Raw genomic sequence first — 12,968 nt, forward strand, 5'->3', positions numbered from 1 at the left:
TAAGTCTTATGGTTAAATCTTCATGTTAAATCGTAATTTTAAGTCTTAGCGTTCAGTCTAAAGTTTAAATCACAAGCTGAAGTCTTAGGGTTAACTCTTTAGAGTTACGTCTTGGGGATAAGTCTTAGGGTTAAGTCTTAACGTTTAAGTCCTAAGGTTAACTTAGGGTTAAATCTGTAAGGTCAACACTTAAGGTTAACTCTTAGGGTTAAGTTTAGGGTTAAGCCTTAAGGTTACATCTTCAAGTTAAATATTAAGGTTAAGTCTTAGGGTTATTTCTTAAGTTTAAGTCTGAGGGTTATATCTGAGCGTTCATTAGGAAGTTGAAGTCTTAGAGTTCATTCTCAGGGTTAAGTCTTCAAGTTACTTCTTAAGGTTGAGGCTTAGGGTTAAGTTTTAAGGTTAAGTCCGAATGTTACATCTTAAAGTTAAGTCTTAGGGTTAAATCTCAGTGTTAAGTCTCAAGGTTAGGTCTCAGGGTAGAAGTCGTAAGGTTGTGTCTTAATGTTCAGTCTTATTGTTAAGTCTTAAAAGTTATATTTTAGGGTTCAGTCTTAGGGTTAAATTTTAAGGTTAAGTCTTCAGGTTAAGTCTTAAGGTGAAGTCTTATGGCTTGAGTCTTAGGGTTAAGTCTAAAGTTTAATTCATAACTTGAAGTCTTAGACTTAAGTCTTGGGGCTAAGTCTTAGGGTTAAGTCTTAAATCTTAGGTTTAAGTCTCAGTGTTGAGTCTTAGGGATAAGTCTTTGAATTAAGTCTTCAAGTTTTGTCTTAAGGTTTAACCTTAAGTTTAAGTCATAGGGTTAAGTCTTAGGGTTAAGTATTGAGTGTAAATCTTAAGGTTACGCTTTAAGGTTAAGTCTTAATGGTACATCTTCAAGTTAAGTCTTAGCATTAAGACTTAGGGTTAAATCCCAGGGTTAAATTTCAAGGTAAAGTCTCAAGGTTAAGTCTCAGGGTTACGTGGTCAAGTTGTGTCTTAGGATTCAGTCTTAGGGTTAAGTTTTGAAGTTAAACTTGAGGTTAAGTCTTAGGGTTAAGTCTCAGGATTATGTCTTAGGGATAAGTCTTAAGTTTAAACCTTAAGCTTAAGTCTTAGGGTTAAGCCTTAAGGTTAAGTGTCAGGGTTAATTCCTAAAGGTTAAGTCTTAAGTTTACATCTCATAGATTGAGCCTTAGGGTTAATTAAGTCTTAAGTTTACATCTCATAGACTGAGTCTTAGGGTTAAGTCTTCATCTTAAGTCTTAGGGTTAAGTCTTAGAGTACAATCTTGAGGATAAGTCTTATGGTTAAGTCTCAGGGTTAAGTCTTAAGGTTGAGCCTTAAGGTTAAGTCTTAGGGTTAAGCCTTAGAGTTATGTCTTGGGGATAAGTCTTAGGGCTAAGTCTCAGGATTAAGTATCAAGGTTAAAGCTCAAGGATAAGTCTCAGGGCTACGTTTTAGGGTTAAGTCTTCAGGTTAAATCTTAGGTTTAAGTCTCAGTTTTCAGTTTTAGGGATAAGTCTTATGGATAAATTTCACGACTAAGTCTCAGGGTTGAGTCTTAAGGTTAAAACTTAACCTGAAGTCTTAGGGTTAAGTCTTATGGTTAAATCTTAATGTTAAATCGTAATTTTAAGTCTTAGCGTTCAGTCTAAAGTTTAAATCACAAGTTGAAGTCTTAGGGTTAACTCTTCAGAGTTAAGTCTTGGGGATAAGTCTTAGGGTTAAGTCTTAACGTTTAAGTCCTAAGGTTAACTCTTAGGGTTAAATCTGTAAGGTCAACACTTAAGGTTAACTCTTAGGGTTAAGTTTAGGGTTAAGCCTTAAGGTTACATCTCGAAGTTAAATATTAAGGTTAAGTCTTAGGGCTATTTCTTAAGTTTAAGTCTGAGGGTTATATCTGAGCGTTAATTATTAAGTTGAAGTCTTAGAGTTCATTCTCAGGGTTAAGTCTTCATGTTACTTCTTAAGGTTGAGACTTAGGGTTAAGTTTTAAGGTTAAGTCCGAATGTTACATCTTAAAGTTAAGTCTTAGGGTTAAATCTCAGTGTTAAGTCTCAAGGTTAGGTCTCAGGGTAGAAGTCGTAAGGTTGTGTCTTAATGTTCAGTCTTATTGTTAAGTCTTAAAAGTTATATTTTAGGGTTCAGTCTTAGGGTTAAATTTTAAGGTTAAGTCTTCAGGTGAAGTCTTATGGCTTGAGTCTTAGGGTTAAGTCTAAAGTTTAATTCATAACTTGAAGTCTTAGACTTAAGTCTTGGGGCTAAGTCTTAGGGTTAAGTCTTAAATCTTAGGTTTAAGTCTCAGTGTTGAGTCTTAGGGATAAGTCTTTGAATTAAGTCTTCAAGTTTTGTCTTAAGGTTTAACCTTAAGTTTAAGTCATAGGGTTAAGTCTTAGGGTTAAGTATTGAGTGTAAATCTTAAGGTTACGCTTTAAGGTTAAGTCTTAATGGTACATCTTAAAGTTAAGTCTTAGCATTAAGACTTAGGGTTAAATCCCAGGGTTAAATTTCAAGGTAAAGTCTCAAGGTTAAGTCTCAGGGTTACGTGGTCAAGTTGTGTCTTAGGATTCAGTCTTAGGGTTAAGTTTTGAAGTTAAACTTGAGGTTAAGTCTTAGGGTTAAGTCTCAGGATTATGTCTTAGGGATAAGTCTTAAGTTTAAACCTTAAGCTTAAGTCTTAGGGTTAAGCCTTAAGGTTAAGTGTCAGGGTTGATTCCTAAAGGTTAAGTCTTAAGTTTACATCTCATAGATTGAGTCTTAGGGTTAAGTCTTCATCTTAAGTCTTAGGGTTAAGTCTTAGAGTACAATCTTGAGGATAAGTCTTATGGTTAAGTCTCAGGGTTAAGTCTTAATGTTAAGTCTTAAGGTTGAGCCTTAAGGTTAAGTCTTAGGGTTAAGCCTTAGAGTTATGTCTTGGGGATAAGTCTTAGGGCTAAGTCTCAGGATTAAGTATCAAGGTTAAAGCTCAAGGATAAGTCTCAGGGCTACGTTTTAGGGTTAAGTCTTCAGGTTAAATCTTAGGTTTAAGTCTCAGTTTTCAGTTTTAGGGATAAGTCTTATGGATAAATTTCACGACTAAGTCTCAGGGCTGAGTCTTAAGGTTAAAACTTAACCTGAAGTCTTAGGGTTAAGTCTTATGGTTAAATCTTAATGTTAAATCGTAATTTTAAGTCTTAGCGTTCAGTCTAAAGTTTAAATCACAAGCTGAAGTCTTAGGGTTAACTCTTTAGAGTTACGTCTTGGGGATAAGTCTTAGGGTTAAGTCTTAACGTTTCAGTCCTAAGGTTAACTCTTAGGGTTAAATCTGTAAGGTCAACACTTAAGGTTAACTCTTAGGGTTAAGTTTAGGGTTAAGCCTTAAGGTTACATCTTCAAGTTAAATATTAAGGTTAAGTCTTAGGGTTATTTCTTAAGTTTAAGTCTGAGGGTTATATCTGAGCGTTCATTATTAAGTTGAAGTCTTAGAGTTCATTCTCAGGGTTAAGTCTTCAAGTTACTTCTTAAGGTTGAGGCTTAGGGTTAAGTTTTAAGGTTAAGTCCGAATGTTACATCTTAAAGTTAAGTCTTAGGGTTAAATCTCAGTGTTAAGTCTCAAGGTTAGGTCTCAGGGTAGAAGTCGTAAGGTTGTGTCTTAATGTTCAGTCTTATTGTTAAGTCTTAAAAGTTATATTTTAAAGTTCAGTCTTAGGGTTAAATTTTAAGGTTAAGTCTTAGGGTTAAGTCTTAAGGTGAAGTCTTATGGCTTGAGTCTTAGGGTTAAGTCTAAAGTTAAATTCATAACTTGAAGTCTTAGACTTAAGTCTTGGGGCTAAGTCTTAGGGTTAAGTCTTAAATCTTAGGTTTAAGTCTCAGTGTTGAGTCTTAGGGATAAGTCTTTGAATTAAGTCTTCAAGTTTTGTCTTAAGGTTTAACCTTAAGTTTAAATCATAGGGTTAAGTCTTAGGGTTAAGTATTGAGTGTAAATCTTAAGGTTACGTGTTAAGGTTAAGTCTTAATGGTACATCTTAAAGTTAAGTCTTAGCATTAAGACTTAGGGTTAAATCCCAGGGTTACATTTCAAGGTAAAGTCTCAAGGTTAAGTCTCAGGGTTACGTGGTCAAGTTGTGTCTTAGGATTCAGTCTTAGGGTTAAGTTTTGAAGTTAAACTTGAGGTTAAGTCTTAGGGTTAAGTCTCAGGATTATGTCTTAGGGATAAGTCTTAAGTTTAAACCTTAAGCTTAAGTCTTAGGGTTAAGCCTTAAGGTTAAGTGTCAGGGTTAATTCCTAAAGGTTAAGTCTTAAGTTTACATCTCATAGATTGAGCCTTAGGGTTAATTAAGTCTTAAGTTTACATCTCATAGATTGAGTCTTAGGGTTAAGTCTTCATCTTAAGTCTTAGGGTTAAGTCTTAGAGTACAATCTTGAGGATAAGTCTTATGGTTAAGTCTCAGGGTTAAGTCTTAAGGTTGAGCCTTAAGGTTAAGTCTTAGGGTTAAGCCTTAGAGTTATGTCTTTGGGATAAGTCTTAGGGCTAAGTCTCAGGATTAAGTATCAAGGTTAAAGCTCAAGGATAAGTCTCAGGGCTACGTTTTAGGGTTAAGTCTTCAGGTTAAATCTTAGGTTTAGGTCTCAGTTTTCAGTTTTAGGGATAAGTCTTATGGATAAATTTCACGACTAAGTCTCAGGGTTGAGTCTTAAGGTTAAAACTTAACCTGAAGTCTAAGGGTTAAGTCTTATGGTTAAATCTTAATGTTAAATCGTAATTTTAAGTCTTAGCGTTCAGTCTAAAGTTTAAATCACAAGTTGAAGTCTTAGGGTTAACTCTTTAGAGTTAAGTCTTGGGGATAAGTCTTAGGGTTAAGTCTTAACGTTTCAGTCCTAAGGTTAACTCTTAGGGTTAAATCTGTAAGGTCAACACTTAAGGTGAACTCTTAGGGTAAAGCCTTAAGGTTACATCTTCAAGTTAAATATTAAGGTTAAGTCTTAGGGTTATTTCTTAAGTTTAAGTCTGAGGGTTATATCTGAGCGTTAATTATTAAGTTGAAGTCTTAGAGTTCATTCTCAGGGTTAAGTCTTCAAGTTACTTCTTAAGGTTGAGACTTAGGGTTAAGTTTTAAGGTTAAGTCCGAATGTTACATCTTAAAGTTAAGTCTTAGGGTTAAATCTCAGTGTTAAGTCTCAAGGTTAGGTCTCAGGGTAGAAGTCGTAAGGTTGTGTCTTAATGTTCAGTCTTATTGTTAAGTCTTAAAAGTTATATTTTAGGGTTCAGTCTTAGGGTTAAATTTTAAGGTTAAGTCTTAAGGTGAAGTCTTATGGCTTGAGTCTTAGGGTTAAGTCTAAAGTTTAATTCATAAGTTGAAGTCTTAGACTTAAGTCTTGGGGCTAAGTCTTAGGGTTAAGTCTTAAATCTTAGGTTTAAGTCTCAGTGTTGAGTCTTAAGGATAAGTCTTTGAATTAAGTATTCAAATTTTGTCTTAAGGTTTAACCTTAAGTTTAAGTCATAGCGTTGAGTCTTAGGGTTAAGTATTGAGTGTAAATCTTAAGGTTACGCTTTAAGGTTAAGTCTTAATGGTACATCTTAAAGTTAAGTCTTAGCATTAAGACTTAGGGTTAAATCCCAGGGTTAAATTTCAAGGTAAAGTCTCAAGGTTAAGTCTCAGGGTTACGTGGTCAAGTTGTGTCTTAGGATTCAGTCTTAGGGTTAAGTTTTGAAGTTAAACTTGAGGTTAAGTCTTAGGGTTAAGTCTCAGGATTATGTCTTAGGGATAAGTCTTAAGTTTAAACCTTAAGCTTAAGTCTTAGGGTTAAGCCTTAAGGTTAAGTGTCAGGGTTAATTCCTAAAGGTTAAGTCTTAAGTTTACATCTCATAGATTGAGCCTTAGGGTTCATTAAGTCTTAAGTTTACATCTCATAGATTGAGTCTTAGGGTTAAGTCTTCATCTTAAGTCTTAGGGTTAAGTCTTAGAGTACAATCTTGAGGATAAGTCTTATGGTTAAGTCTCAGGGTTAAGTCTTAATGTTAAGTCTTAAGGTTGAGCCTTAAGGTTAAGTCTTAGGGTTAAGCCTTAGAGTTATGTCTTGGTGATAAGTCTTAGGGCTAAGTCTCAGGATTAAGTATCAAGGTTAAAGCTCAAGGATAAGTCTCAGGGCTACGTTTTAGGGTTAAGTCTTCAGGTTAAATCTTAGGTTTAGGTCTCAGTTTTCAGTTTTAGGGATAAGTCTTATGGATAAATTTCACGACTAAGTCTCAGGGTTGAGTCTTAAGGTTAAAACTTAACCTGAAGTCTTAGGGTTAAGTCTTATGGTTAAATCTTAATGTTAAATCGTAATTTTAAGTCTTAGCGTTCAGTCTAAAGTTTAAATCACAAGTTGAAGTCTTAGGGTTAACTCTTTAGAGTTACGTCTTGGGGATAAGTCTTAGGGTTAAGTCTTAACATTTAAGTCCTAAGGTTAACTCTTAGGGTTAAATCTGTAAGGTCAACACTTAAGGTTAACTCTTAGGGTTAAGTTTAGGGTTAAGCCTTAAGGTTACATCTTCAAGTTAAATATTAAGGTTAAGTCTTAGGGTTATTTCTTAAGTTTAAGTCTGAGGGTTATATCTGAGCGTTAATTATTAAGTTGAAGTCTTAGAGTTCATTCTCAGGGTTAAGTCCTCAAGTTACTTCTTAAGGTTGAGACTTAGGTTTAAGTTTTAAGGTTAAGTCCGAATGTTACATCTTAAAGTTAAGTCTTAGGGTTAAATCTCAGTGTTAAGTCTCAAGGTTAGGTCTCAAGGTAGAAGTCGTAAGGTTGTGTCTTAATGTTCAGTCTTATTGTTAAGTCTTAAAAGTTATATTTTAGGGTTCAGTCTTAGGGTTAAATTTTAAGGTTAAGTCTTCAGGTTAAGTCTTAAGGTGAAGTCTTATGGCTTGAGTCTTAGGGTTAAGTCTAAAGTTTAATTCATAAGTTGAAGTCTTAGACTTAAGTCTTGGGGCTAAGTCTTAGGGTTAAGTCTTAAATCTTAGGTTTAAGTCTCAGTGTTGAGTCTTAGGGATAAGTCTTTGAATTAAGTCTTCAAGTTTTGTCTTAAGGTTTAACCTTAAGTTTAAGTCATAGGGTTAAGTCTTAGGGTTAAGTATTGAGTGTAAATCTTAAGGTTACGCTTTAAGGTTAAGTCTTAATGGTACATCTTAAAGTTAAGTCTTAGCATTAAGACTTAGGGTTAAATCCCAGGGTTACATTTCAAGGTAAAGTCTCAAGGTTAAGTCTCAGGGTTACGTGGTCAAGTTGTGTCTTAGGATTCAGTCTTAGGGTTAAGTTTTGAAGTTAAACTTGAGGTTAAGTCTTAGGGTTAAGTCTCAGGATTATGTCTTAGGGATAAGTCTTAAGTTTAAACCTTAAGCTTAAGTCTTAGGGTTAAGCCTTAAGGTTAAGTGTCAGGGTTAATTCCTAAAGGTTAAGTCTTAAGTTTACATCTCATAGATTGAGCCTTAGGGTTAATTAAGTCTTAAGTTTACATCTCATAGATTGAGTCTTAGGGTTAAGTCTTCATCTTAAGTCTTAGGGTTAAGTCTTAGAGTACAATCTTGAGGATAAGTCTTATGGTTAAGTCTCAGGGTTAAGTCTTAATGTTAAGTCTTAAGGTTGAGCCTTAAGGTTAAGTCTTAGGGTTAAGCCTTAGAGTTATGTCTTGGGGATAAGTCTTAGGGCTAAGTCTCAGGATTAAGTATCAAGGTTAAAGCTCAAGGATAAGTCTCAGGGCTACGTTTTAGGGTTAAGTCTTCAGGTTAAATCTTAGGTTTAGGTCTCAGTTTTCAGTTTTAGGGATAAGTCTTATGGATAAATTTCACGACTAAGTCTCAGGGTTGAGTCTTAAGGTTAAAACTTAACCTGAAGTCTAAGGGTTAAGTCTTATGGTTAAATCTTAATGTTAAATCGTAATTTTAAGTCTTAGCGTTCAGTCTAAAGTTTAAATCACAAGTTGAAGTCTTAGGGTTAACTCTTTAGAGTTAAGTCTTGGGGATAAGTCTTAGGGTTAAGTCTTAACGTTTCAGTCCTAAGGTTAACTCTTAGGCTTAAATCTGTAAGGTCAACACTTAAGGTGAACTCTTAGGGTAAAGCCTTAAGGTTACATCTTCAAGTTAAATATTAAGGTTAAGTCTTAGGGTTATTTCTTAAGTTTAAGTCTGAGGGTTATATCTGAGCGTTAATTATTAAGTTGAAGTCTTAGAGTTCATTCTCAGGGTTAAGTCTTCAAGTTACTTCTTAAGGTTGAGACTTAGGTTTAAGTTTTAAGGTTAAGTCCGAATGTTACATCTTAAAGTTAAGTCTTAGGGTTAAATCTCAGTGTTAAGTCTCAAGGTTAGGTCTCAGGGTAGAAGTCGTAAGGTTGTGTCTTAATGTTCAGTCTTATTGTTAAGTCTTAAAAGTTATATTTTAGGGTTCAGTCTTAGGGTTAAATTTTAAGGTTAAGTCTTTAGGTTAAGTCTTATGGCTTGAGTCTTAGGGTTAAGTCTAAAGTTTAATTCATAACTTGAAGTCTTAGACTTAAGTCTTGGGGCTAAGTCTTAGGGTTAAGTCTTAAATCTTAGGTTTAAGTCTCAGTGTTGAGTCTTAGGGATAAGTCTTTGAATTAAGTCTTCAAGTTTTGTCTTAAGGTTTAACCTTAAGTTTAAGTCATAGCGTTGAGTCTTAGGGTTAAGTATTGAGTGTAAATCTTAAGGTTACGCTTTAAGGTTAAGTCTTAATGGTACATCTTAAAGTTAAGTCTTAGCATTAAGACTTAGGGTTAAATCCCAGGGTTAAATTTCAAGGTAAAGTCTCAAGGTTAAGTCTCAGGGTTACGTGGTCAAGTTGTGTCTTAGGATTCAGTCTTAGGGTTAAGTTTTGAAGTTAAACTTGAGGTTAAGTCTTAGGGTTAAGTCTCAGGATTATGTCTTAGGGATAAGTCTTAATGTGAAGTCCTAAGTTTAAACCTTAAGCTTAAGTCTTAGGGTTAAGCCTTAAGGTTAAGTGTCAGGGTTAATTCCTAAAGGTTAAGTCTTAAGTTTACATCTCATAGATTGAGTCTTAGGGTTAAGTCTTCATCTTAAGTCTTAGGGTTAAGTCTTAGAGTACAATCTTGAGGATAAGTCTTATGGTTAAGTCTCAGGGTTAAGTCTTAATGTTAAGTCTTAAGGTTGAGCCTTAAGGTTAAGTCTTAGGGTTAAGCCTTAGAGTTATGTCTTGGGGATAAGTCTTAGGGCTAAGTCTCAGGATTAAGTATCAAGGTTAAAGCTCAAGGATAAGTCTCAGGGCTACGTTTTAGGGTTAAGTCTTGAGGTTAAATCTTAGGTTTAGGTCTCAGTTTTCAGTTTTAGGGATAAGTCTTATGGATAAATTTCACGACTAAGTCTCAGGGTTGAGTCTTAAGGTTAAAACTTAACCTGAAGTCTTAGGGTTAAGTCTTATGGTTAAATCTTAATGTTAAATCGTAATTTTAAGTCTTAGCGTTCAGTCTAAAGTTTAAATCACAAGCTGAAGTCTTAGGGTTAACTCTTTAGAGTTACGTCTTGGGGATAAGTCTTAGGGTTAAGTCTTAACATTTAAGTCCTAAGGTTAACTCTTAGGGTTAAATCTGTTAGGTTAACACTTAAGGTTAACTCTTAGGGTTAAGTTTAGGGTTAAGCCTTAAGGTTACATCTTAAAGTTAAATATTAAGCTTATGTCTTAGGGTTATCTCTTAAGTTTAAGTCTGAGGGTTATATCTGAGCGTTAATTATTAAGTTGAAGTCTTAGAGTTCATTCTCAGGGTTAAGTCTTCAAGTTACTTCTTAAGGTTGAGGCTTAGGGTTAAGTTTTAAGGTTAAGTCCGAATGTTACATCTTAAAGTTAAGTCTTAGGGTTAAATCTCAGTGTTAAGTCTCAGGGTAGAAGTCGTAAGGTTGTGTCTTAATGTTCAGTCTTATTGTTAAGTCTTAAAAGTTATATTTTAGGGTTCAGTCTTAGGGTTAAATTTTAAGGTTAAGTCTTTAGGTGAAGTCTTATGGCTTGAGTCTTAGGGTTAAGTCTAAAGTTTAATTCATAAATTTAAGTCTTAGACTTAAGTCTTGGGGCTAAGTCTTAGGGTTAAGTCTTAAATCTTAGGTTTAAGTCTCAGTGTTGAGTCTTAGGGATAAGTCTTTGAATTAAGTCTTCAAGTTTTGTCTTAAGGTTTAACCTTAAGTTTAAGTCATAGGGTTAAGTCTTAGGGTTAAGTATTGAGTGTAAATCTTAAGGTTACGCTTTAAGGTTAAGTCTTAATGGTACATCTTAAAGTTAAGTCTCAGCATTAAGACTTAGGGTTAAATCCCAGGGTTAAATTTCAAGGTAAAGTCTCAAGGTTAAGTCTCAGGGTTACGTGGTCAAGTTGTGTCTTAGGATTCAGTCTTAGGGTTAAGTTTTGAAGTTAAACTTGAGGTTAAGTCTTAGGGTTAAGTCTCAGGATTATGTCTTAGGGATAAGTCTTAAGTTTAAACCTTAAGCTTAAGTCTTAGGGTTAAGCCTTAAGGTTAAGTGTCAGGGTTAATTCCTAAAGGTTAAGTCTTAAGTTTACATCTCATAGATTGAGCCTTAGGGTTAATTAAGTCTTAAGTTTACATCTCATAGATTGAGTCTTAGGGTTAAGTCTTCATCTTAAGTCTTAGGGTTAAGTCTTAGAGTACAATCTTGAGGATAAGTCTTATGGTTAAGTCTCAGGGTTAAGTCTTAATGTTAAGTCTTAAGGTTGAGTCTTAGGGTTAAGCCTTAGAGTTATGTCTTGGGGATAAGTCTTAGGGCTAAGTCTCAGGATTAAGTATCAAGGTTAAAGCTCAAGGATAAGTCTCAGGGCTACGTTTTAGGGTTAAGTCTTGAGGTTAAATCTTAGGTTTAAGTCTCAGTTTTCAGTTTTAGGGATAAGTCTTATGGATAAATTTCACGACTAAGTCTCAGGGCTGAGTCTTAAGGTTAAAACTTAACCTGAAGTCTTAGGGTTAAGTCTTATGGTTAAATCTTCATGTTAAATCGTAATTTTAAGTCTTAGCGTTCAGTCTAAAGTTTAAATCACAAGCTGAAGTCTTAGGGTTAACTCTTTAGAGTTACGTCTTGGGGATAAGTCTTAGGGTTAAGTCTTAACGTTTAAGTCCTAAGGTTAACTTAGGGTTAAATCTGTAAGGTCAACACTTAAGGTTAACTCTTAGGGTTAAGTTTAGGGTTAAGCCTTAAGGTTACATCTTCAAGTTAAATATTAAGGTTAAGTCTTAGGGTTATTTCTTAAGTTTAAGTCTGAGGGTTATATCTGAGCGTTCATTAGGAAGTTGAAGTCTTAGAGTTCATTCTCAGGGTTAAGTCTTCAAGTTACTTCTTAAGGTTGAGGCTTAGGGTTAAGTTTTAAGGTTAAGTCCGAATGTTACATCTTAAAGTTAAGTCTTAGGGTTAAATCTCAGTGTTAAGTCTCAAGGTTAGGTCTCAGGGTAGAAGTCGTAAGGTTGTGTCTTAATGTTCAGTCTTATTGTTAAGTCTTAAAAGTTATATTTTAGGGTTCAGTCTTAGGGTTAAATTTTAAGGTTAAGTCTTCAGGTTAAGTCTTAAGGTGAAGTCTTATGGCTTGAGTCTTAGGGTTAAGTCTAAAGTTTAATTCATAACTTGAAGTCTTAGACTTAAGTCTTGGGGCTAAGTCTTAGGGTTAAGTCTTAAATCTTAGGTTTAAGTCTCAGTGTTGAGTCTTAGGGATAAGTCTTTGAATTAAGTCTTCAAGTTTTGTCTTAAGGTTTAACCTTAAGTTTAAGTCATAGGGTTAAGTCTTAGGGTTAAGTATTGAGTGTAAATCTTAAGGTTACGCTTTAAGGTTAAGTCTTAATGGTACATCTTCAAGTTAAGTCTTAGCATTAAGACTTAGGGTTAAATCCCAGGGTTAAATTTCAAGGTAAAGTCTCAAGGTTAAGTCTCAGGGTTACGTGGTCAAGTTGTGTCTTAGGATTCAGTCTTAGGGTTAAGTTTTGAAGTTAAACTTGAGGTTAAGTCTTAGGGTTAAGTCTCAGGATTATGTCTTAGGGATAAGTCTTAAGTTTAAACCTTAAGCTTAAGTCTTAGGGTTAAGCCTTAAGGTTAAGTGTCAGGGTTAATTCCTAAAGGTTAAGTCTTAAGTTTACATCTCATAGATTGAGCCTTAGGGTTAATTAAGTCTTAAGTTTACATCTCATAGACTGAGTCTTAGGGTTAAGTCTTCATCTTAAGTCTTAGGGTTAAGTCTTAGAGTACAATCTTGAGGATAAGTCTTATGGTTAAGTCTCAGGGTTAAGTCTTAAGGTTGAGCCTTAAGGTTAAGTCTTAGGGTTAAGCCTTAGAGTTATGTCTTGGGGATAAGTCTTAGGGCTAAGTCTCAGGATTAAGTATCAAGGTTAAAGCTCAAGGATAAGTCTCAGGGCTACGTTTTAGGGTTAAGTCTTCAGGTTAAATCTTAGGTTTAAGTCTCAGTTTTCAGTTTTAGGGATAAGTCTTATGGATAAATTTCACGACTAAGTCTCAGGGTTGAGTCTTAAGGTTAAAACTTAACCTGAAGTCTTAGGGTTAAGTCTTATGGTTAAATCTTAATGTTAAATCGTAATTTTAAGTCTTAGCGTTCAGTCTAAAGTTTAAATCACAAGTTGAAGTCTTAGGGTTAACTCTTCAGAGTTAAGTCTTGGGGATAAGTCTTAGGGTTAAGTCTTAACGTTTAAGTCCTAAGGTTAACTCTTAGGGTTAAATCTGTAAGGTCAACACTTAAGGTTAACTCTTAGGGTTAAGTTTAGGGTTAAGCCTTAAGGTTACATCTCGAAGTTAAATATTAAGGTTAAGTCTTAGGGCTATTTCTTAAGTTTAAGTCTGAGGGTTATATCTGAGCGTTAATTATTAAGTTGAAGTCTTAGAGTTCATTCTCAGGGTTAAGTCTTCATGTTACTTCTTAAGGTTGAGACTTAGGGTTAAGTTTTAAGGTTAAGTCCGAATGTTACATCTTAAAGTTAAGTCTTAGGGTTAAATCTCAGTGTTAA

This window comes from Falco punctatus (assembly GCF_963210335.1).
Source record: "Falco punctatus genome assembly, contig: scaffold_22, whole genome shotgun sequence".
Lineage (NCBI taxonomy): Eukaryota > Metazoa > Chordata > Aves > Falconiformes > Falconidae > Falco > Falco punctatus.